We start from the raw sequence: 26789 nt of genomic DNA, 5'->3' as shown, positions 1-26789 counted from the left end.
TTGTGGCGCACAGAGCAGGCGTAGATCCGAACCGCCACAATCAATACTTTCACTATAGTAGCTCAGCGCAAGGTAGCGCTGAGTGCATAAACCAGGACTCAGAAGATCAGGACAGGCAGACAGAATGAACGCTTGCTTAACTAGTCACTGCTTAAGTGACAGCAAGCGTCCATAACAAGACAGACTGGAATGAGGCAGCCAATGCGATTGCAGCGGTGGCGTGCCTCACAAGGACAGGACAGAATAGTCAGGAAATAGCAGAGTCAAGGCAGGCAGACGTAATACACACAAATATACAATAGGTATGATTTCCTAGCATATTACGATTACAGCTATCAATGAAACTACAAACGACTAACTAACATATGTATATATTGGCAATGAACTGATATATAACATAAGCAAGGAACACTGGCTAGGAACTGGAGCACTACAGGGAACAGGAGTAGGAAGGATTCGCTACTTCTACGCAGAAGTGAGCGCAATCCACGCAAGGTAACAGGAACAGGACTCAGAAGGACTCGCTACTTCTACGCAGAAGTGAGCGCAATCCATGCAAGGTAACAGGAACAGGACTAGGAAGGATTCGCTACTTCTACACAGAAGTGAGCGCAATCCACGCAAGGTAACAGGAACAGGACTGAACTAACTAAGCACGGGTGATCACACTAAGCGCAACCTACCGAAACGTGCTGGAAACTGACTGACTGAACACAGGATATAAACAGTTAGGGTACGTATATATCAGCGACACTGATGTATTAACGTAACATGAATACAAGGAAAATAAACGTGCTAGTATGCGTATACTGTATATCGGTGATAAACCAATATATGATGCAAGACTAGCAAAGTAACAAATACTGATAACCAGGAACAGGACTAGAAGGACTCACTGACCCCTACGCAGGAGTCAGTGCAGTCCACACGGACTAGGAACGGGGGGGCCCAGACAGAGTAACAGACTGATCTGAAACTATGACAGCCCGTGGATCACTGCAGGAAGCAGATCTTTATACTGAGGTCATCCAATGGGAGCAGACCTGCAGATTCCCACACAGCTGAATGGTAATCATTCAATCCTGAGCTGGCCAGAACTACAGAGCAACTGCAGATGGAATCAGCAACTATGCAAGCAAATGCATGCAATGAACTCAGAACTGCTTGGGCTGCAATACCACTGCAGCCAGCAGTACAAGCTGCAGAAGCGATCGTGACATTGGCCCGGAATATTACTGAAGTTTCTTTTTTTGGAAATATCTATTCTTATTTCCTCTCTGTCCTCTTTTCTAACACTAAGCCAAATGCGCCCTTCATACATAAGTTAACCTCCTGGGCGTTACGCCGCTCAGGAGGTTTTGTTACTTTTGCCTGATTTTTTAATAATTGTGCCAAATGAATGTAAATCCTCTAGCTAGCACTAGGCTAGGTGGAAGAAGTCTCCGGCAGCCCCCGATCCCCGCCGATCCCCCCGTTTATACATTACCCAGCCTGGATCCAGCAATCGGCGCAGCCTCCCCGGACAGCTCCGGTCTTCACTATGGGGAGGATCGTACATGACGTCATGCGCAAACCCAATCCTCCCCAAAGAGGGACCGGAGCTGTGCCGGGAGGATGCGCGATCGCTGGATCCAGAGGGGGGTAATATATAAACGGGGGGGGATCAGGGGCTGCCGGAGACTTCTTCCACCTAGCCTAGTGCTAGCTAGAGGATTTACATTCATTTGGCACAATTATTTATTTATTGGGGACTCCTGGGGCCACAAAGCGATATGCCCGACACAGTGTCATACATACGGCTAAGGAGGTTAAAGTGTACCAGAGCTGAGCAAATATAAAAGTTTTATACATACCTGGGGCTTCCTCCAGCCCCATGCGCACAGATTGTGCGCATCGCAGCCGCTGGAGAGATACGTAGAGGGCACACTTCTGTTGCACAGACTGGCCGTGACTGGCTGAAGTTACGGGACCCGGTACCGAAGAGGGAGAAGACTGAGGACGGCAGCTTGGGAGCGATCTGTGCGCATGGGGCTGGAGGAAGCCCCAGGTATGTATTTGCTAAGCTCTGGTACCCTTTAAGTAGCTTTGTTCCCCAGATAACAGAATTAATCTGATCTCAGGTCTGAGTGACAGAGAGGCACAGGGGCAGGCATGGGGGTGCAGCACAGGGGCAGGCATGGAGGTGCAGCACAGAAGCAGGCATGGGGGTGCAGCACAAGGGCAGGCATGGAGTACAGCACAGGGGCAGGCATGGGGGTGCAGCACAGGGGCAGGCATGGGGGGTGCAGCACAGGGGCAGGCATGGGAGTGCAGCACAGGGGCAGGCATTGTGCTTATGGTGCTGTGGCGCCCATGGCATGAGCCATGCCTGTACCCCTCTAGATACACCTCTGGTCTGTTGTACGTAACAATCAGATGTGTGTGTAGCGGTAACACAGTGGATAAAACCAGACACAGTGAAAACAGATGATTGAGCGGAATCATAGCAAAGTATGGTTACACTCTGCATGTCTACTGCCAACTGCCAGGAAAGAGTCTGACAGCGGATCTGATGAATCAGTAAAACAATTATTCTTCTACATAGCTCTGACATATTCCACAGTGCTGTACAGAGATCACTGATCCATTCCCATCAGTCTCTGCACCAGAGGAGCTTACACTCTAATGTCCTCACCACAGTCACACACTATTATTATTATACATTTATATAGCTCTGACATATTCCACAGCGCTGTACAGAGATCACTGATCCATTCCCATCAGTCTCTGCACCAGAGGAGCTTACACTCTAATGTCCTCACCACAGTCACACACTATTATTATTATACATTTATATAGCTCTGACATATTCCACAGCGCTGTACAGAGATCACTGATCCATTCCCGTCAGTCTCTGCACCAGAGGAGCTTACACTCTAATGTCCTCACCACAGTCACACACTATTATTATTATACATTTATATAGCTCTGACATATTCCACAGCGCTGTACAGAGATCACTGATCCATTCCCATCAGTCTCTGCACCAGAGGAACTTACACTCTAATGTCCTCACCACAGTCACACACTATTATTATTATACATTTATATAGCTCTGACATATTCCACAGCGCTGTACAGAGATCACTGATCCATTCCCATCAGTCTCTGCACCAGAGGAGCTTACACTCTAATGTCCTCACCACAGTCACACACTATTATTATTATACATTTATATAGCTCTGACCTATTCCACATCGCTGTACAGAGATCACTGATCCATTCCCATCAGCCTCTGCACCAGAGGAGCTTACACTCTAATGTCCTCACCACAGTCACACACTATTATTATACATTTATATAGCTCTGACATATTCCACAGCGCTGTACAGAGATCACTGATCCATTCCCATCAGTCTCTGCACCAGAGGAGCTTACACTCTAATGTCCTCACCACAGTCACACACTATTATTATTATACATTTATATAGCTCTGACATATACCACAGCGCTGTACAGAGATCACTGATCCATTCTCCTCAGTCTCTGCACCAGATGAGCTTACACTCTAATGTCCTCACCACAGTCACACACTATTATTATTATACATTTATATAGCTCTGACATATTCCACAGCACTGTACAGAGATCACTGAACCATTCCCTTCAGTCTCTGCACCAGAGGAGCTTACACTCGAATGTCCTCACCACAGACACACGCTATTATTATTATACATTTATATACTGTAGCTCTGACATATACCACAGCGCTGTACAGAGATCACTGATCTATTCCCATCAGTCTCTGCACCAGAGGAACTTACACTCTAATATCCTCACCACAGTCACACACTATTATTATTATACATTTATATAGCTCTGACATATTCCACAGCACTGTACAGAGATCACTGATCCATTCCCATCAGTCTCTGCACCAGAGGAGCTTACACTCTAATGTCCTCACCACAGTCACACACTATTATTATTATACATTTATATAGCTCTGACATATTCCACAGCGCTGTACAGAGATCACTGATCCATTCCCATCAGTCTCTGCACCAGAGGAGCTTACACTCTAATGTCCTCACCACAGTCACACACTATTATTATTATACATTTATATAGCTCTGACATATTCCACAGCGCTGTACAGAGATCACTGATCCATTCCCATCAGTCTCTGCACCAGAGGAGCTTACACTCTAATGTCCTCACCACAGTCACACACTATTATTATACATTTATATAGCTCTGACATATACCCCAGCGCTGTACAGAGATCACTGATCCATTCTCCTCAGTCTCTGCACCAGATGAGCTTACACTCTAATGTCCTCACCACAGTCACACACTATTATTATTATACATTTATATAGCTCTGACATATTCCACAGCGCTGTACAGAGATCACTGATCCATTCTCCTCAGTCTCTGCACCAGAGGAGCTTACACTCTAATGTCCTCACCACAGTCACAGTTAATTGCTGATGTGTCCCCAAAGTGTGTGAAAGAAGCACTGTTCTTCATAGACACCTCTATTCTACTCACATAGAGATCCTCATCAGAACATTATAATATCGGTATCGGGATGTTGGTAATCCGCTCACACGTCATCTCCCCGATGCAGACAGATGTGCCGCGTGAGGTCGGCGCCCCCCCAGTGCAGACAGATGTGCCGCGTGAGGTCGGCATCCCCCCGGTGCAGACACACTGAGAGGACGGCGGTCACGCTGCCGTGCTGGAAATAGAGACGGGTATATCTGCCAGGACAGATTCCAGCTCTGTGCTAGTTGGTACAATGTGCCAGGAACACAGCTATTAATAATTACACAGAGATGTGAGGAGAGCGTGCCCTTCCCAGGATCTCTACTGAAGCTCAGCAACAGGGAAGAGATTCAGGCACTATGTACGGCCTCACCCTGCAGGCACTGTGTACGGCCTCCCCCTGCAGGCACCGTGTACGGCCTCACCCTGCAGGCACCGTGTATGGCCTCACCCTGCAGGCACTGTGTACGGCCTCCCCCTGCAGGCACCGTGTACGGCCTCACCCTGCAGGCACCGTGTACGGCCTCACCCTGCAGGCACTGTGTACGGCCTCCCCCTGCAGCACTGTGTACGGCCTCACCCTGCAGGCACCGTGTACGGCCTCCCCCTGCAGGCACCGTGTACGGCCTCACCCTGCAGGCACCGTGTACGGCCTCCCCCTGCAGCACTGTGTACGGCCTCACCCTGCAGGCACCGTGTACGGCCTCCCCCTGCAGGCACCGTGTACGGCCTCACCCTGCAGGCACCGTGTACGGCCTCCCCCTGCAGGCACCGTGTACGGCCTCCCCCTGCAGGCACCGTGTGCGGCCTCCCCCTGCAGGCACCGTGTGCGGCCTCCCCCTGCAGGCACCGTGTACGGCCTCCCCCTGCAGGCACCGTGTACGGCCTCCCCCTGCAGGCACCGTGTACGGCCTCCCCCTGCAGGCACCGTGTACGGCCTCCCCCTGCAGGCACCGTGTACGGCCTCACCCTGCAGGCACCGTGTACGGCCTCCCCCTGCAGGCACCGTGTACGGCCTCCCCCTGCAGGCACCGTGTACGGCCTCCCCCTGCAGGCACCGTGTACGGCCTCCCCCTGCAGGCACCGTGTACGGCCTCCCCCTGCAGGCACCGTGTACGGCCTCCCCCTGCAGGCACCGTGTACGGCCTCCCCCTGCAGGCACCGTGTACGGCCTCCCCCTGCAGGCACCGTGTACGGCCTCCCCCTGCAGGCACCGTGTACGGCCTCCCCCTGCAGGCACCGTGTACGGCCTCCCCCTGCAGGCACCGTGTACGGCCTCCCCCTGCAGCACCGTGTACGGCCTCCCCCTGCAGGCACCGTGTACGGCCTCCCCCTGCAGGCACCGTGTACGGCCTCCCCCTGCAGGCACCGTGTACGGCCTCCCCCTGCAGGCACCGTGTACGGCCTCCCCCTGCAGGCACCGTGTACGGCCTCCCCCTGCAGGCACCGTGTACGGCCTCACCTTGCAGGCACTGTGTACGGCCTCCCCCTGCAGGCACCGTGTACGGCCTCCCCCTGCAGGCACCGTGTACGGCCTCACCCTGCAGGCACCGTGTACGGCCTCACCCTGCAGGCACTGTGTACGGCCTCCCCCTGCAGCACTGTGTACGGCCTCACCCTGCAGGCACTGTGTACGGCCTCCCCCTGCAGGCACCGTGTACGGCCTCACCCTGCAGGCACCGTGTACGGCCTCACCCTGCAGGCACCGTGTACGGCCTCCCCCTGCAGGCACCGTGTACGGCCTCCCCCTGCAGGCACCGTGTACGGCCTCCCCCTGCAGGCACCGTGTACGGCCTCACTCTGCAGGCACCGTGTGCGGCCTCCCCCTGCAGGCACCGTGTACGGCCTCCCCCTGCAGGCACCGTGTACGGCCTCACCCTGCAGGCACCGTGTACGGCCTCCCCCTGCAGGCACCGTGTACGGCCTCCCCCTGCAGGCACCGTGTACGGCCTCACCCTGCAGGCACCGTGTACGGCCTCCCCCTGCAGGCACCGTGTACGGCCTCCCCCTGCAGGCACCGTGTACGGCCTCCCCCTGCAGGCACCGTGTACGGCCTCCCCCTGCAGGCACCGTGTACGGCCTCCCCCTGCAGGCACCGTGTACGGCCTCCCCCTGCAGGCACCGTGTACGGCCTCCCCCTGCAGCACCGTGTACGGCCTCCCCCTGCAGCACCGTGTACGGCCTCCCCCTGCAGGCACCGTGTACGGCCTCCCCCTGCAGGCACCGTGTACGGCCTCCCCCTGCAGGCACCGTGTACGGCCTCCCCCTGCAGGCACCGTGTACGGCCTCCCCCTGCAGGCACCGTGTACGGCCTCCCCCTGCAGGCACCGTGTACGGCCTCCCCCTGCAGGCACCGTGTACGGCCTCCCCCTGCAGGCACCGTGTACGGCCTCCCCCTGCAGGCACCGTGTACGGCCTCCCCCTGCAGGCACTGTGTACGGCCTCCCCCTGCAGGCACTGTGTAAGGCCTCACCTTGCAGGCACTGTGTACGGCCTCCCCCTGCAGGCACCGTGTGCGGCCTCACCCTGCAGGCACCGTGTGCGGCCTCCCCCTGCAGGCACCGTGTACGGCCTCCCCCTGCAGGCACCGTGTACGGCCTCCCCCTGCAGGCACCGTGTACGGCCTCCCCCTGCAGGCACCGTGTACGGCCTCCCCCTGCAGGCACCGTGTACGGCCTCCCCCTGCAGGCACCGTGTACGGCCTCCCCCTGCAGGCACCGTGTACGGCCTCCCCCTGCAGGCACCGTGTACGGCCTCCCCCTGCAGGCACCGTGTACGGCCTCCCCCTGCAGGCACCGTGTACGGCCTCCCCCTGCAGGCACCGTGTACGGCCTCCCCCTGCAGGCACCGTGTACGGCCTCCCCCTGCAGGCACTGTGTACGGCCTCACCTTGCAGGCACTGTGTACGGCCTCCCCCTGCAGGCACTGTGTACGGCCTCACCCTGTAGGAACAGCTCCTTACACAGCTGAGGGAAGTCCTCACCTTCCTCATTGTAAGACAGGAGCGGCTTTTGTGGCCAAGAGAATTCCTCACCTTCCACATTATATAACACAAGCCTCTGTGGTGAGAGAGATACTCGTGTGACCAAGAAGCCTCACCTATCTCATTGTATGACTGAGAGCAGCTGCTGAGCAGGGGGCTGTCACTGATGTTGTTAAGAGAAGGCCTCACCGTCACAATCATGTCAAAAGCCAGATCTTGTGGGACCAACACTTCACTTCCTGTCCCAGATACCAAGGCTCACATTAAAATCATATAAAAATCTGCAGACACAGACCAACTTGGTGGTGTTGCAATAGGTCATTCATCAAGTGGCGATCAGCACATACACCTCCCCAAATATCATTAGGCATGTCCCCTAAACAACATAATGCCCCTAAAAATAATATAAGAACCATGGCTACTACACTATATAGCCCCCCCCCCCCCCCAATATGTACAAAGTATGACCCACACAAAGATAAGGCGGCAGTGTTAAGGTGGTCATACATCGGATGACTTAACGGCCGATCAACCATGAAAATCGGTGCCGCTGAGAGCCTGCCTGAACCACAGTGCCACCAACTGGTCGTTCACATAGATCGGACATGTTGCAAGATATCGGGCCAACGTGCTCGACTGGGTGCACGACATGCGATATCGGGACGAGCGAAGAACACGACAGAACACCCGGCCCCCCTGATGCCCGGGCATGAATACTTTACCTGTCAGCGTCCTCCGCTGATTAGTGGGCGATTCCCACTAATTGCTAAAGCGTTAGCACTTTTTAAAGCTAGTGCTTTGTTACCCTATGGCAGTGTTCTCACTGCCGCGATTGGCGGCGATTGCGGGCGTTTTGCGATTAGCGCCAATTGCAAACGCGTTACCTGCAGCATTTTCTGGGCGATTCAGCAGCGATCGCGGTACAGAGCTTATAAAGCGCTGACCGCGCTCTGAAATCGCGGAAGTATACAGTGATTTTTACCACGATAATCGCGGTAAAATCACTAGAGCAAAACGCTAGCGCTTAGCGCTAGGCGATTTTAAGTGTGAATGTGCCCAGCGTGTAATGCATGTTACAGGGCTAGATGCTTATATATCGCATCTGCTGATTTCACTTAGATTTCAACAGATCTAACGGAAAATAAATCCAAGTCGTCCCGCTAGTTCTGTAGTGTGAAGCAGGTGGTTTCGGTGCTCGGTGCCAAAGCTGGGCGCTGCTATTGCACTATGACTTCTGCCTGCAAGATGCTATGACTCAGAGGGGGAACAATATTTCACACCACGATAAAACTAGTACGCCTATAGTGCTCAGCATAGTGCAAATCTATGTGGCCGGCGATCGCCCCAAAGATGAAAGCTTGCTGCCGCTCACACTTATGCAGCTGACTGGAAAACTGTTTAAGATTGTTTAAAAAGTTTATCGATTGGACAGGTACTCAATCACTCTGAGCAAATCTGCTGAAAGATTAAAAAAAAAAACAGCAACAGAAAACACTACTTTAAGGCCCCATTCATACCTAAAAACAAAAAGTGCTTTGCGTTTTTGTGCGCTGTTTTTGTAAAAAGCGCTTTTCTAAGCACTTTTTCAGAGCGGTTTTGTAATTCACTCCCTGGCGCAAGGTTGGAAGTTAACTCTTTGACCCGGAAAATAATAAATACAATGTATTTATTCTTAAAAACGCGAATGCAATCACTGCACAAAGCGATTTTGTGAGCGTTTTTCCCAGGGCTGTGGAGTCGGTACAAAAATCCACCGACTCCGACTCCTCAGTTTAGGATTCCACCGACTCCGACTCCTCTAATTTGCATATTACAATGTTGTTGATGGAAAGTATGTAACATGAAATTCGTCTCTTCACTGCCAACGCTTAGGAATTTTAAAAGACAACTGAAGTGAGAAGGATATTTAGACTGCCATATTTATTCCCTTTAGTCATAGACTAAAACTAGTCCCTGGTAAGAGTACTTGTAAAAGGTACAGACTGGAACAAAGAACATCTATCAGGCCCTAGGCAATATAAGTGTGGGTACATGTAAGAATGATGTGCAGGTACTCTGCAGGGGAATGAGGGGATTCTTCCTATTACACATTCCTCATGCACAATCTGAACATCTATCAGGCCCTAGGCAATGTGACTGGGGGTACATGTAAGAATGATGTGCAGGTACTCTGCAGGGGAATGAGGAGATTCTTCCTCTATTACACATTCTTCATGCACAATCTGAACATGGATCAGGCCCTAGGCAATGTAACTGTGGGTACATGTAAGAGTGATGTGCAGGTACTCTGCAGGGGAACGAGGAGATTCTTCCTCTATTACACATTCTTCATGCACAACCTGAACAAGGTTTATGGGTGACAGACAACACCTCTGTGTTCAATGTGCACAACATTCTCAGTGGATCCCCTGCAGCTCTGTGGGGAGTGCATATGTAGAGAATAGTACTACTGTGTAACAAAGTAAACCTGAGACAGATGAAATTAAAGTTTTATACATACCTGGGGCTTCCTCCAGCCGCCTTCAGGATAATCAGTCTCTGTACACACACACCACACACCACACACACTGTACAAACACACACACACCACACACACTGTACAAACACACACACTGTACACACACACACACACACACACTGTACACACACACACATACACACACACTGTAAACACACACGTAGTGTGACCACAAGACCAAGCTTTAATTACAATGACCGCAAAACTACAGATCTGCAGCTCTACCAGAATAAACAGCTATTCCAACCCAGAAATAGAGCATAGAGGGGACACAGGACAGAGAGGCCGGTCACATGACAGCCACCCACACTGCATCCATACAGGACAGAGAGGCCGGTCACATGACAGCCACCCACACTGCATCCATACAGGACAGAGAGGCCGGTCACATGACAGCCACCCACACTGCATCCATACAGGACAGAGAGGCCGGTCACATGACAGCCACCCACACTGCATCCATACAGGACAGAGAGGCCGGTCACATGACAGCCACCCACACTGCATCCATACAGGACAGAGAGGCCGGTCACATGACAGCCACCCACACTGCATCCATACAGGACAGAGAGGCCGGTCACATGACAGCCACCCACACTGCATCCATACAGGACAGAGAGGCCGGTCACATGACAGCCACCCACACTGCATCCATACAGGACAGAGAGGCCGGTCACATGACAGCCACCCACACTGCATCCATACAGGACAGAGAGGCCGGTCACATGACAGCCACCCACACTGCATCCATACAGGACAGAGAGGCCGGTCACATGACAGCCACCCACACTGCATCCATACAGGACAGAGAGGCCGGTCACATGACAGCCACCCACACTGCATCCATACAGGACAGAGAGGCCGGTCACATGACAGCCACCCACACTGCATCCATACAGGACAGAGAGGCCGGTCACATGACAGCCACCCACACTGCATCCATACAGGACAGAGAGGCCGGTCACATGACAGCCACCCACACCGCATCCATACAGGACAGAGAGGCCGGTCACATGACAGCCACCCACACCGCATCCATACAGGACAGAGAGGCCGGTCACATGACAGCCACCCACACCGCATCCATACAGGACAGAGAGGCCGGTCACATGACAGCCACCCACACCGCATCCATACAGGACAGAGAGGCCGGTCACATGACAGCCACCCACACTGCATCCATACAGGACAGAGAGGCCGGTCACATGACAGCCACCCACACTGCATCCATACAGGACAGAGAGGCCGGTCACATGACAGCCACCCACACTGCATCCATACAGGACAGAGAGGCCGGTCACATGACAGCCACCCACACCGCATCCATACAGGACAGAGAGGCCGGTCACATGACAGCCACCCACACCGCATCCATACAGGACAGAGAGGCCGGTCACATGACAGCCACCCACACCGCATCCATACAGGACAGAGAGGCCGGTCACATGACAGCCACCCACACCGCATCCATACAGGACAGAGAGGCCGGTCACATGACAGCCACCCACACCGCATCCATACAGGACAGAGAGGCCGGTCACATGACAGCCACCCACACCGCATCCATACAGGACAGAGAGGCCGGTCACATGACAGCCACCCACACCGCATCCATACAGGACAGAGAGGCCGGTCACATGACAGCCACCCACACCGCATCCACACAGGACAGAGAGGCCGGACACATGACAGCCACCCACACCGCATCCACACAGGACAGAGAGGCCGGTCACATGACAGCCACCCACACCGCATCCACACAGGACAGAGAGGCCAGTCACATGACAGCCACCCACACCGCATCCATACAGGACAGAGAGGCCGGTCACATGACAGCCACCCACACCGCATCCATACAGGACAGAGAGGCCGGTCACATGACAGCCACCCACACCGCATCCATACAGGACAGAGAGGCCGGTCACATGACAGCCACCCACACCGCATCCATACAGGACAGAGAGGCCGGTCACATGACAGCCACCCACACCGCATCCATACAGGACAGAGAGGCCGGTCACATGACAGCCACCCACACCGCATCCATACAGGACAGAGAGGCCGGTCACATGACAGCCACCCACACTGCATCCACACAGGACAGAGAGGCCGGTCACATGACAGCCACCCACACTGCATCCACACAGGACAGAGAGGCCGGTCACATGACAGCCACCCACACCGCATCCACACAGGACAGAGAGGCCGGTCACATGACAGCCACCCACACTGCATCCATACAGGACAGAGAGGCCGGTCACATGACAGCCACCCACACTGCATCCATACAGGACAGAGAGGCCGGTCACATGACAGCCACCCACACCGCATCCATACAGGACAGAGAGGCCGGTCACATGACAGCCACCCACACTGCATCCATACAGGACAGAGAGGCCGGTCACATGACAGCCACCCACACTGCATCCATACAGGACAGAGAGGCCGGTCACATGACAGCCACTCACACTGCATCCATACAGGACAGAGAGGCCGGTCACATGACAGCCACCCACACTGCATCCATACAGGACAGAGAGGCCAGTCACATGACAGCCACCCACACTGCATCCATACAGGACAGGAATTCTGAACTTTTCTGTTACTTTTACCATGGAAAACTGGCAGTTTAGTGACGGACAAGCCTTGTGACCATTTGTACAGAGCCCAAGCAGTACTAGTGCTTCCATAAAGGCAAGGGGAACAATTACCCTGGGCCCCCGAGTGCTGCCAGGCCCCCGACCTCCCCCTTAACTCGGACCTGCTCCCCAGGGCCCTGCACTATAACAGCATTGCTATCTCACCTGTCCTGGCCCCGTGTTCATATCTCGCTGCCTCCCTCCTGTGACCGGCGCATATCATTACGCAACATACGCCGGATCACAAGAGGCAGACAGCAGGAAGAAGATGTGAGCAGCACGTCACCGCAGGACAGGTGAGATACTGATGCTGTTATAGTGCAGGGACCCCGGGGAGCACATCAGAGTTAAGGGGGGGGGGAGGGAAGCCAATCGGGAGGTGGCAGCTGGCTTGGGGGCCCTAGGAGCTGAGTTTGCTGGGGGAGGGGCAGGTTACATTTGCCCCGGGGCCCCATCGGGCGCTGAACAGCCTTGAGCCAAAGGTGTTACACACAACTATGGTGCTCATCCCCACTTTACAAAGCAGCAGTAAGCAGTCACTATTAACAAGTGATGAGGTCGGTGTGCAAAATGCCCCTCAGGAACTCATGAGGAACATGGCAGCCAATGTAGCAGCAAATGACCACGCACAGGTGCACTGATAACATCAACTGATCTTCCAGTGCCTGAACATTTCCCTGTGCAGGGACACAGATTCCTATACTGAGGAGTGACTGCAGATCTCAGAGAGACACAGTATAGCGGGACACCAAATCCATTGGTTCAAAACCGCAAACACAGGAGACTGACCGGAGATCACAATGTCTATGCTGGGATGATGCAGACTGAATGTAACTGGCACATTTCATCTCTGTCTGAAAGTAAACCTGAGATGGCGAGGGAGAAAAAAACCTGGGGTTTCCTCCAGCCCCCTCCAGGCTTGTCACTCCCTTGCTACCCTCCTCTGCCTCCTGGATCCTACGCAATTTGCCCGGGGGAAGTATTACTGCGCAGGCGCAGAATGATCCCGGTGTCAGGGGGCACTGCAGGGGAGCGCGCGCGGCTGGGGGATGCGCCTGTGCTGACTGGAGATTCCAGATGATCCAAGCAGCACAGAAAGACAGCGAGGGAATGGTCAGCCTGGAGGTGGCTGGAGGAAGCCCCAGCTATGTATAATTTTATCCTCCCTTGCCATCTCAGGTACACTTTAATAAGTATTGGATCAGCTCTGTTACTAGCTTAATTAGTGAATTCTAGAATGACAGTTCTGCCAAGTCAGGCTACATCCCTAAACATGAGATTCATAAAAAACAATGGGGGTCTTATCTGTCATAAATATAGAAAACATTCATCTGATGTCCTGTATCTTGTATGTATCTCATGACGCTCATTTATATTAGCAAAGATCTACTAACACCTTCTGATGGTCAGATGTGTGCAAGCTGTGTGTTCTACCCTTAAATTCAGTATATTAGGAATAAATATGAAAAAGCCCATGAGTGGGGTGGAGTCCTTACTCTTTACATCAGGGCACTTCTATAGTTATGGCTGTGACTAAGGGTCAGGGGAGATCAGCTGATCGTGGCACTGTTCTGGCCATCAGTTAATCACCATATTCATAAATACGTTTAGCAGAAAGTATTATTTCTAGTTATATGAGGGCTCGCCTGCCTTCCCCGATAGTAACAGTCAAGAAGTGGACGTTACTTAATTTAAGAAAGGAGTAATCAGCTCCTCGATCTCCGTTGATGTTACGCAACTTCTTTCTTTGTGTCTTTGGTTCTTCTTTGGCAGCCTTTGGAACCCTGACCACACCTGATAAAGGGTAGAGCCCGAAACATGTATTGTGCAGATATTGCCAATAAACAAGAACTGGAATTTCCAGCCTGTGGAGTGCCTCATTCTACATATTTTTATAGCCTTTAGAACTACTACCATCCCCGAATACTTCAGAAGACAAATCCATACTGGGCTCGATCATGTGCAGTAGGCCTGTGCTCATCTACTCAGGGCACAACTAGTTCCAAAGGCTGCCAGAGGAGTACCAAAGACACAGCCAGTCATGTAACTTCTACCGGGAACAGGAGCAACGTGACGGAGGGAGGAACGGGAAAGCTCTATGGTCTGCAGAGCATTTATGTATCTAACCTGAAGGGATTTTCCTGAAAAGGACACCAGAGGTGAAAATAAACTAATGAAATAAACAATTGTATCTCTCTTCCTTCTCCTTTTATTTTATATTTAAATTTACTTTTCAAGTTTTTACTGTTTTATTGTTTTGGCTGAATGACACATTCATTGACGTATGCCAGAGCTAAAATCTATGAACTATTGATCCTTGTTATCTCTTTCCTGCTCTCAGAAGCCATTTTCTGCTAGGAAAGTGTTTTATAGTTGTAATTTCTTATCGCTGAGGGTCACGCTGTAGTCTGACCCAGTCCTGACTCAGACAGGAACTGCCATTTACATACCTGATATTTAACTCTTTCAGGCAGAGTTCATCATGTCACATGTCACCTCGGGTATCCATTAAGAGATACAGTGGGATGCGAAAGTTTGGGCAACCTTGTTAATCGTCATGATTTTCCTGTATAAATAGTTGGTTGTTACGATAAAAAATGTCAGTTAAATATATCATATAGGAGACACACACACAGTGATATTTGAGAAGTGAAATGAAGTTTATTGGATTTACAGAAAGTGTGCAATAATTATTTAAACAAAATGAGGCAGGTGCATAAATTGGGGCACCACAAAAAAGAAATTAAGTCAATATTTAGTAGATCCTCCTTTTGCAGAAATGACAGCCTCTAAACGGTTCCTGTAGGTTCCAATGAGAGTCTGGATTCTGGTTGAAGGTATTTTGGACCATTCCTCTTTGCAAAACATCTCTAGTTCATTCAGGTTTGATGGCTTCCGAGCATGGTCAGCTCTCTTTACTCACACCACAGATTTTCAATTATATTCAGGTCTGGGGACTGAGATGGCCATTCCAGAATGTTGTACTTGCTCCTCTGCATGAATGCCTTAGTGGATTTTGAGCAGTGTTTAGGGTCGTTGTCTTGTTGAAAGATTCAACCCCAGTGCAGCTTCAGCTTTGTCACTGATTCCTGGACATTGGTCTCCAGAATCTGCTGATACTGAGTGGAATCCATGCTTTCCTCAACTTTGACAAGATTCCCAGTCCCTGCACTGGCCATACAGCCCTGCAGCATGATGGAACCACCACCATATTTTACTGTAGGTAGCAGGTGTTTTTCTTGAAATACTGTGCTCTTTTTCTTCCATGCATAACGCCCCTTGTTATGCCCAAACAACTCAATTTTAGTTTCATCAGTCCACAGCACCTTATTCCAAAATGAAGCTGGCTTGTCCACATGTGCTTTAGCATACCTCAAATGGCTCTGTTTGTGCTGTGGGCGAAGAAAAGGCTTCCTCTGCATAAAGAATCTCCTTGTGTAAAGTGCGCCGAATGGTTGAACGATGTACAGTGACTCGATCTGCAGCAGGATGATGTTGTAGGTCTTTGGTGCTGGTCTGTGGGTTGACTCTGACTGTTCTCACCAGTCGTCGCTTCTGTCTATCCAAAATTTTTCTTGGTCTGCCACTGTGAGCCTTAACTTGAACTGAGCTTGTGGTCTTCCATTTCCTCGATATGTTCCTAACTGTGGAAACAGACAGCTGAAATCTCTGAGACAGCTTTCTGTATCCTTCCCCTAAACCATGACAGTGAATTATCTTTGTCTTCAGATCATTTGAGAGTTGTTTTGAGACCCCCATATTGCTACTCTTCAGAGAAAATTAAAAGAGAAAGGAAACTTACAATTGACCCCCTTAAATACTCGTTCTCATAATTGGATTCACCTGTGTATGTAGGTCAGGGGTCACTGAGCTTACCGAGCTTATTTGAGTTCGAATAATTAGTTCTAAAGGTTTTGGAATCAATAAAATGACAACAGTGCCCGTATTTATGCACCTGCCTAATTTTATTTAAACAATTATTGTGCACTTTCTATAAATCCAAAAAACTCAATTTCACTTCTCAAATATCACTGTGTGTGTCTCCTATATGACATATTTAACTGACATTTTTTTTTTATCATAACAACCAACGATTTATACAGGAAAATCTTGATTAACAAGGTTGCCCAAACTTTCGCATCCCACTGTATATGGTAATTTAGCAAAAGACCTGCCTCAGGCTGGAATGTCCCCAAGTGGGGAACTATAATTACAGAGCCAGTCGGGAATGGTGTGCATGTTTCGGAGTGCACACAGTCCTTCTTCAGGACTAATTACTGTGTCCTCTGAACCATGTAGCTGCTGTCCTGCGGGCTCTCTTAGATTGATAAAAGTGCATTCAGATTGAAGAGACTCTTATGTGCTTGCTGCATGTTCTGCTAGCCATAGAGAGGGGCCACAGATAAGCCATGGCCGGGAGTAGCGGGCTGAACCTTCGCTTGTGTACCTCACTTTTATTCTACACTTCCTAAAATGTCAGAGAACTGGGGAGAAAATCTGTTTCACCTGTACCTGGTGCAGTAAAAGCAGCGATCGCAGTGTCCCTGGAAATAAGAAATGGTCATCAGTATAATTCATTCATATGAAGCTGTCCCTGGAAAAGATCCTCACAAGACAAGTCAAATAACAAGTCAAATATCGTGTGGTGCGCGGATTGCGCCCATTAAGCCCTATGGGCGTTGCGTGCGCATTTGCGTGGTTGCGCGCGCAAAACTTTGCACGCGATCAGCAGCACAAAGCTGTGATAACTCAGCTAGGGCAAAGGTTATCACGCCTAAAGTCTTTTAGGCATGATAACTGGGTTATCACCGCTTTGTGAATCAGGCCCAATGTACGTATATCACACGGTCACAGGAGATAATAACACAATGGGCTTGATTCACAAAGCGGTGCTAACTGTTTAGCACGGGTGTGCTAAACAGTTAGCGCTCAAAGTGCCGTTCGCGGACTTTTGCGCGCGCAAAGTGCCGCGATTCGCGCGATTGCTGACCTTTGCGCGCGCAAAAGTCCACGAACGGCACTTCGAGCGCTAACTGTTTAGCACACCCGTGCTAAACAGTTAGCACCGCTTTGTGAATCAAGCCCAATGTATGTATATCACACTGTCACAGGAGATAATAACACAATATATGTATATCACACTGTCACAGGAGATAATAACACAATGTATGTATATCACACTGTCACAGGAGATAATAACACAATGTATGTATATCACACTGTCACAGGAGATAATAACACAATGTATGTATATCACACTGTCACAGGAGATAATTATTATTATTTTTTATTTATATAGCGCCAACATATTCCGCAGCGCTTTACAAAGCACAATAAGACGACAAGGGGAACATAGATACAACTAACAAATATACAGCAGAGTTCCAAGCAGCACAAATATTGTTACAAAAACAGTAAACATTAGGAGGATAACCCTGCCCTTGCGAGCTTACAATCTAATGGGTAGTGGGGGACACACTAGGTAAGGGGGTGGAGGATGGATGAGGCAGTGATTCTTTGCCTCTGATTACATTGTGACAAATAAGTAAATAAAGGGCTATAGAATGTTATAAGCTTGTCTGAAAAGGTGTGTTTTAAGAGTGCGTTTGAAGATGTCCAGGTTTGGAGATAATAACACAATGTATGTATATCACACTGTCACAGGAGATAATAACACAATGTATGTATATCACACTGTCACAGGAGATAATAACACAATGTATGTATATCACACTGTCACAGGAGATAATAACACAATGTATGTATATCACACTGTCACAGGAGATAATAACACAATGTATGTATACCACACAGGAGATAATAACACAATGTATGTATATCACACAGGAGATAATAACACAATGTATGTATATCACACTGTCACAGGAGATAATAACACAATGTATGTATATCACACTGTCACAGGAGATAATAACACAATGTATGTATATCACACTGTCACAGGAGATAATAACACAATGTATGTATATCACACTGTCACAGGAGATAATAACACAATGTATGTATATCACACTGTCACAGGAGATAATAACACAATGTATGTATATCACACTGTCACAGGAGATAATAACACAATGTATGTATATCACACAGGAGATAATAACACAATGTATGTATATCACACAGGAGATAATAACACAATGTATGTATATCACACTGTCACAGGAGATAATAACACAATGTATGTATATCACACTGCCACAGGAGATAATAACACAATGTATGTATATCACACTGTCACAGGAGATAACACAATGTATGTATATCACAGTGTCACAGAATATAACACAATGTACACATATCACACTCTGCAGAGTGACATGCTGCCCCCACTAGCACTGACCTGTATCAGAGACCCCTCTGCCTGCTCCGATCAGTCTCCGCTCTCCCTCCAGTCTGGGCTGCAGTCAGTGCAGGAAGTTATTCTGCGCTCCTGACTGGCCAGTTGGCTCGTCAGTTAGCAGGGGGGCGGGGCTGTGAAGCCCAGAGATTTATGGGAGATGTAGTTCCTTATCACTGGCAGCTGCTGCTACTTCTGTTCTGCACAGACTCCCGGCAAGTCCCCCTGAAATGTGGATGCTGGGACTAATAGTTCCACAAAACTACATTACACTCCTGGTTATTAATGGAGCTTAGAGCTCATAAACCATTTTATAATGTGTATGATTATAGTCCATAGTTGAGTCATCAGTCTACTCGCGGTGTCATTATAATGTTCCAGTTACCCAGAAGTCAATAATGCCTCATTAAAAACTGTCATTAAAGTGGCATGTGACATGATGAGATAAACAAGGGTACATATAATATGAGAACTTGCCTGCGTCCAGCTTTAATTGTGAGCATTTATCAAACTTAATAGCCGTGTTATCTGTGTGGAAATGAAGCAATCAAACTGAGTTGAATACAGCCAGCTCTCCAAGAGAGTAAACAGAAGCAAATCAGTTTTATCTGGGTGAGCAAACACTGCTGATAACAAAAGAGAACAAAGTGTAATGCTGGGAATATACGATGAGTTTTTTCCGCTCGATTCTCCATTTGATTCTCTTATCTTCTGCTAGTTTTTCTTATCTTTTTCCATTCACTTCTATCATCAATCGAACGGTAAAACAATGGAGAGGAATATCAGACATGAAGACATTTATTAATCGAACGCATCTATCTAATGAACAAAACGGTAACGTGTGTTCCCAGCATAATGCTAGGTACAGACGGGACAATTTTCTGTTAGATTTACCTGCCAGATCGATTTTTTCCAACATGTCCGATCTGAATTTTGATTGATTATCTGATCGATTTCCATTGAAGTGAATATAAATCGATCTGAAAATCGATCGAAATTCAGATCGGACATGTTGGAAAAAATGGATCTGGCAGGTAAATCTAACAGAAAATTGTATTGTGTGTACCTAGCATAGAGGTACATCAGGCGACTTGGCGGCAGATTGACCATCTAAGTCGATTATTATAATAAGATTGGATGAAAATCAGTGCTGCCAAGAGCATGACCAATCGACGCGGCAACCATTTTTTTTTCTCAGTCGATGCAACCAATTTTGTTCCGAAATCAGTCGCATGCATCAACCGGACATGCTGCACGATGTAGGGCCAGCCTGATTGATTGGGTGCATGGCGGTAACGACGAGGGATATCGGGACAAGCGGCAGAACCCCCGGCACTGTCCCCACCATGTAAAATATCCCCCCTCCCCCCCCAGGTGACTAGTGCCGTATACTTGACCTGTCCGCTGGCTCCGTCCTCTGTCTTCATACACGCGCCCCACAATGTTGCTGGTGTAATGTGGGCGTGTGTATGAAGACAGAACCCGGATCCAGCAGCAGGCAAGGGCAGGTAAAGTATACTGCACCGGGCACCAGGGAGGAACAGCTTACATTAGGGGGGGACAGTGCCGGGGGCGGAGAGGCGGGGTCCCAGGAGACTTCATGCTGAAATCAGCCGGGAATCGGCCTGCGGTGTATGGGCAGCCGACAGATCACTCTCCGATCACAGAGCGATCTGTCTCTTGGTCGATCTGCCCACACATCGTCTGATGTATGGGCACCTTAAAGTGGATCTGAACTCTTGCACAGAAAACACAGAGAAATGCACCCTGGATGTATTAAGAGAGTTTAGCCTGTGTAATCCCCATTTATCTGTCACAAGTTGCAATCTGATCTATCCCCTGAGTCAGCTGACTGCCACGACAGATAATCTCATTTGAAAGCACAGGATGTTAGCAATATGACTGCCTCCATAAAAGCAGGAAGGAGAAACACTACAGATTTATTTTAGGGTTTGTGTCAGCTGTAACAAAGAAATGTTTTTAAAAGAAATATTTTTAAAGGTTATTATGCTGTTGCATATCTTTTAGAGCAGAGAGGAAGTTCTGAGTTCAGGTCCACTTTAAGCGTTACTCCTTCTTGTTGGCAGCTGAATGAAGCAGATTTTACATCACACTGACCTGGCTTCTGTGCAGGTCTAAATTGAAACAAGAGAATGCGGGGAGTTTGTATTAGATCAGGTTTCCTTTAAAGGGGTTCTGTGGGGGTTAGAAAAGGCAAAAATTGTCACTTACCTGGGGCTTCTAGCGGCCCCCTGCTGTTATTATGTCCCACGCCGTCACTGAAGCCGTCTTCGTTCGCCGCCTTCGGTAACCTGCTAATTATTTGTCTAACTAGACGTATAGTACTGCGGCTGCGCAGCCTCACTCGGCCTCGCTTTCACGCCTGTCAAAGGGAGCTTACTGCACAGGCACAGTACAAGAAAACTTTGTACTACACCTGCGCAGTAAGCTCCTGATGACGTGCGCGGGAGCGAGGATGCGCGCTGTGCAGCCGCAGTACTATACGTCTAGTTAAACGAATAATCACCAGGTTACCGGCGGCTGCGAACGGAGGCGGCTTCAGTGACGGCGTGGGACATAATAGCTGCAGGGGGCCACTAGAAGCCCCAGGTAAGGACCTTTTTCCACTACCCTGCGATTTGCTATTTGATTCTGATTGCAAATCGCAAAGTACATTAAACTAATGGAAATTGCTGCTGCAGTTTCCATTAGTGCAATCCCATTGCGATGCGATTTTGGTCAAAATGCAATCGTCGTCCTGCCGCGTTTTGGATGCTATTGAGCTTTACTATAATGAGTATAGTAGCTCAATCGCAATCGCATGGTGGAAATTAAAACACCATTGCGATCGCAATCACAAACGCGATCACAATCGCATTTCATAGTGGAAAAGAACCCTAAGTGATGCTTTCTGTCTTTTTTAACCCCCACAGAACCCCTTTAATGCTTTATGGATAGGTGTCCAGCATGCCCGCTATATCCTCACAGGGCAGGAGATAACGGATCGCTATCTTATTCTATTCATGAACAGGATACAGATACATCTTCAGAGCGCTCTGAAGCACTCATGACACTGACCGTCCCTCATAGGGCCACATTAGATGTAACAACAGTCTGGGGATAATCTTCAGATAGCAAAAACAGCAATAACTTTTGCCAAAGGACAAGTTTTTGTCCAAAACTGGAATATTTTAAAATACAAGTCCATGCCACCCGACCGGCACCTCCCCGAAGCAGGACATATCTCATTGTTCTTTCCCAGGCTCCACACTGCCAAACATCTTATAATAATTGCTTCAGCTCTGCCTGTCTCCGCGGACCTCTGCCGACTATACATAACGTGACGCAGGTCTGTCTGCATTCTGCACATCACAAGCACACGCACATTGTCTGCATAATGTGAATCTCAGTATTGTTCAGAGAAAATGGAAATTCAGAAAAAATGACAAAGAAGGCAAAGCTTTCCATTTCTTTCAGTATGATATTTGCAAGTTAGCCAATCAAAGCAGTTTTCTTCTTCACCAGCACTGAATGCAGCCATGTAGAGGACAAACATTCGGTACACTTAGTGTTTCGCACCCACTCTGGTAATCCACAGGAGCCGTTCCCACTGCTGCGGTGTGGAAATACGCCGTATCTCCAGATATGGCAACGCGGTATACTACAGTGCACATTGCTGTACCTGCTGGAAACAGACTACGTGAAAGGGCTCACAGGAAAGCATGGATTCAATCTCCGCTGTAAACAGACTACGTGAACAGGCTCACAGGAAAGCATGGATTCAATCTCTGCTGTAAACAGACTACGTGAACGGGCTCACAGGAAAGCATGGATTCAATCTCTGCTTAAAACAGACTACGTGAAAGGGCTCACAGGAAAGCATGGATTCAATCTCTGCTTGGAACAGACTACGTGAACGGGCTCACAAGAAAGCATGGATTCAATCTCTGCTGTAAACAGACTACGTGAACGGGCTCACAGGAAAGCATGGATTCAATCTCTGCTGTAAACAGACTACGTGAACACGCTCACAGGAAAGCATGGATTCAATCTCTGCTGAAAACAGACTATGTGAACAGGCTCACAGGAAAGCATGGATTCAATCTCTGCTGGGAACAGGCTACATGAACAGGTTCACAGGAAAGCATGGATTTATTCTCTGCTGGAAACAGACCATGTGAACAGGCTCACAGGAAAGCATGGATTCATTCTATATGTCTGTTAGGCAGCTCAGAAACACGATGCAGCAGCAGACGCAGTGTGAACCGACCAAGACGAGAAGGGAGGGGGGGAGATTTAAAAACAAGTAAAAAGGCCCACCCATTAAAAAAATGGGCGCTAGGTCACAGCCGCTACCCCCCGCAATGCGCGCACATACGCGTCCCGCTTGCTCGTTCCCCACCACTGTCTGAAGTATATGCACACAGGAAGCTGCTTGCCAGGCAGTTGGAAAAAGCTGTTATTTCCCACAATGCAATGAGAAGCTCTGAACCACACACAGCAAACTGTCAGATCCGGCCCTGTGTCCTAACTGCCCTGGCTGCGCACATGCTCAGTACAAAAAAGCCAGGGACACACAACCATTTAGCTGATGACGCAGGGACACTTGCATTTTATTGTATAGCATATCCATATTTTTTTTCGGTACTTATCCGTTAGCCGGGCGCATCGGCATGTGGCGCTGTTGATGTTAATTCCAATCATAATTACTTCACGTAAACTGTGAATGTAAACGCCGGCTTGCTTCGTGTCTCGCTCTCCTCCCCCCCCCTTGCCCTCTCTCCTATAGAACACTGGGGAGGGGACATGCGTGTCCCCCGAGTCGTTCGTCCCAATGCCGCATCGAACGACTCTGGGGGGACACGCATGTCCCCTCCCCAAGGCTCATACGAGAGAGGGCAAGAGGGGGAGGAGAGCGAGACACGAAGCAAGCCGGCGGCTTGATCTGTTAAGCCGGGTGCATCCGGCGTTTACATTCACAGTTTACGTGAAGTAATTATGATTGGAATTAACATCAACAGCGCCACATGCCGATGCGCCCGGCTAACGGATAAGTACCTTTTTTTTTTATGTCTCATGCAGGTAACCCTGAGATCCTGCAGCCCCCACTTATCAGGTGACTGAGGGAGGGGCCCACTAAGGTTGAAAATTGGTGCCACCAAGTGCACCCCTGATCGACGATGCGACCAATTTGGGGCCAAGCATGTCGATCGGATATGCTGCAAGATGTCATGGCCGATCGGGTGCACGGCGGTAATGGCAAGCAATAACAAGATGAGCGACGAAACCCCCAGCACTGTCCCCCCAAATGACAAATGTGCCCCCCCCCCATGCCTGGTGCACTATACCTGTCTGCGCCCGGTGATGGCTCTGTCCATACACGCGCCCACATTACTCCGGCAACCACCTGGGGCACGTGTATTACCAGAGGACGGAGCCAGTGGCATACACAGACAGGTAAAGTATACTGCAATGGGCCCCAGGGGCCACATTTGATATTAGCGGGACAGCGAAGTGGGTTAACAAGGCCGGTTCCTGATTGACATTATCATGAAATTGATTGGGAATTGACAGTGAGTGTCTCATACCTTCATAACCATCATCCAATTCATTTTTCTGCTAAGTTTTCTTCCAAGTGTTCATTTTTCATCTCAGCTAAAAAGTAGGTAAAAAGTTGGTATTAAAAATCCTATTTTTATTTGACATTTATCTTCAGCATAGCTAAAACGCTGCATCCCCGCGGCAGAACGCTGTATTTAAATCCCCGAAATACCGGGGCAAAATTCCACGACTTTCCAAGTCATGGATTTTGCTGCCCGGGGAGGCAGAGGTTTGCGCTGTAGCTCCGCCTCCATGCGCATCAATCACCACTGATCGCCGCCTCTAAGTGAAAGAAGACTGAGAGGGGCGGGATAGAGGCAGAGCTTAGTGCTGTAGCTCTGCCTTTATCAGGAAGCTCTCCCCACATTTTGCCCCGGGGATTTAGGGGGTTTAACAACAGCGTTCCGCCGCGGAGATGCAGGGTTTTAGCACTGGTGATATTGCAGAAGATAAATGTCAATACAAATAGGATTTTTAGAAGGCTTCGGACTCTCTTTAAATGTATCCTTAGCAATGAATTGTTCAGTGGAAGCCCTGAAGCTATTTCCTGGGTAAGCAGTGTTCTGCCCGGGCTGTTGTAGGCGGGTCCTCCAGCAGGCGCATTTTGATGAGCACCCGGCTGTCATCAGATCGCTGCCTCCTCCTCCTATACTGTAAGCAGAGTTGCACCAGCCCCTTCACTCCCCACCCGGCTACTTTTTCATGCCACATGGCTGGGGAACATTTCTGGGGAGAAAACTGGGTAAGATTTGAAAATATCTCTCCGGAAAAAAACTCACGTGAAAAGGATATAGGCCTCCCGCATGAAAGGCTGGTAATGTTGCCGTGTGCAGGAAATACACAGCAATTTCACCGGTCCTAGAGCCAGGAGATCATCGCCCGTTACTCTATTAGCGCAGCCCATGTTACCACAGATAAAGCATGAACGTAGCGGACATTGATCCACTGACATTGGGGCGGATAAAATTGTTATGAGCTGTCTGCACGGTAAATTTACTGGCCTTTCGTGTATCAGGCCTCATGTATTTCAGGTATTCTGTTTCACACATCAGAATGCAGGTGATTGAGGCTTAGTTCACTCTAGCAGATAAAACAATTTAATTATCGGATTGACAGGTAGTGGATAAATGAATATGTTAATGGATCCTATGCTAAGTACAGGATCGAATCATATATGCCTATTCCAGCGGGTCTGTTGCTTCCTGAGCGATGGACAGACCGGGCAAGGTTGGGCGATACACAAATCGGTGACAGAGTGGCAGGCCCCCTCCCCAGTGGCAGTTACCCCCTCCCCGCAAAGACAGTCCCCCTCCTCAGTGACAGGACCCCCCTCCCTCTCGACAGCCTGGCAGAACTCTAACCTCCGCCCCCCCCAAATGATATGTTTCAATTAACCGGTTGCTTCTGATCTGATGGACAGGCAGGGTTGAGCGGTACACAATAACTCCAGACAGCGGACATGTGATACATAACTTGCTTTCTATAACATGTCCGATGTAAGGGCCAAAATGTAGTCTCTGGAAACAAGTGTTACCGTGACGTGCATGGCGACAGTGCATCCACTGTACTGTGCATGCCAGGAATCTGTACTAGTGGGGTCCAGGCCTTACTATGCCCCTGTGAGAGGATTTGTTGAAGAGACAGTGACAGGCCCCCATCCCAGTGACAGTCAGGCAGGAACCCCCCTCCCAGTGACAGACTGGCAGAACCCCCAACCCCAAGACAGACCCCTCCCTAATGACAGGACCGACCGACTCCCCCCCCCCACGCACGAGTACTGTGGCAAACGCCTTCTCCACAGTAACAGGCTGACAGATCCCCTCCCCGCCAGCGACAGGCTAGTAGACCCCTCACTCAGTGACAGGCTGAGATACCCCCAGTTACAGGCTGGCAGACCCCCTCCCCAGTGACAGGCTAAGATACCCCCCCAGTGACAGGCTGGCAGGTACCTCCACCCCCTCAGTGACAGGGTGGTAGATCCCCTCACCAGTGACAGATGCTCACCCCCTCAGTGACAGGCTGGCAGGTCCCCCACCCCCTCAGTGACAGGGTGGCAGACCCCCTTCTCAGTGACAGATCCTCACCCCCAGTGACAGGCTGGCAGCCCCCCCTCAGTGACAGGCTGGCAGCCCCCCTCAGTGACAGGGTGGCAGACCC

General features: G+C 49.8%; 1 protein-coding gene across 3 annotated transcripts in view; it reads right to left on the bottom strand.

Moving 5' to 3' along the window:
• LOC137561242 (myogenesis-regulating glycosidase-like) overlaps positions 1–23447 on the bottom strand; it is a 32128-nt gene extending 8681 nt beyond the window's left edge. The window contains exon 1 of one of the 3 annotated variants that reach the window (XM_068272521.1): positions 23352–23447. The gene's annotated coding sequence lies outside the window, so the exon portion shown is untranslated. Of the gene's footprint in view, positions 1–4533; positions 4653–19034; positions 19104–23351 lie in introns of those variants that run through there. The other 2 variants (XM_068272508.1, XM_068272515.1) reach the window with 2 other exon arrangements.
• Between the last annotated feature and the right edge of the window lie 3342 nt (positions 23448–26789).

The sequence above is a fragment of the Hyperolius riggenbachi genome, chromosome 1, assembly GCF_040937935.1.
Source record: "Hyperolius riggenbachi isolate aHypRig1 chromosome 1, aHypRig1.pri, whole genome shotgun sequence".
NCBI lineage: Eukaryota > Metazoa > Chordata > Amphibia > Anura > Hyperoliidae > Hyperolius > Hyperolius riggenbachi.
This window is presented reverse-complemented; position numbering and strand designations above follow the sequence as displayed.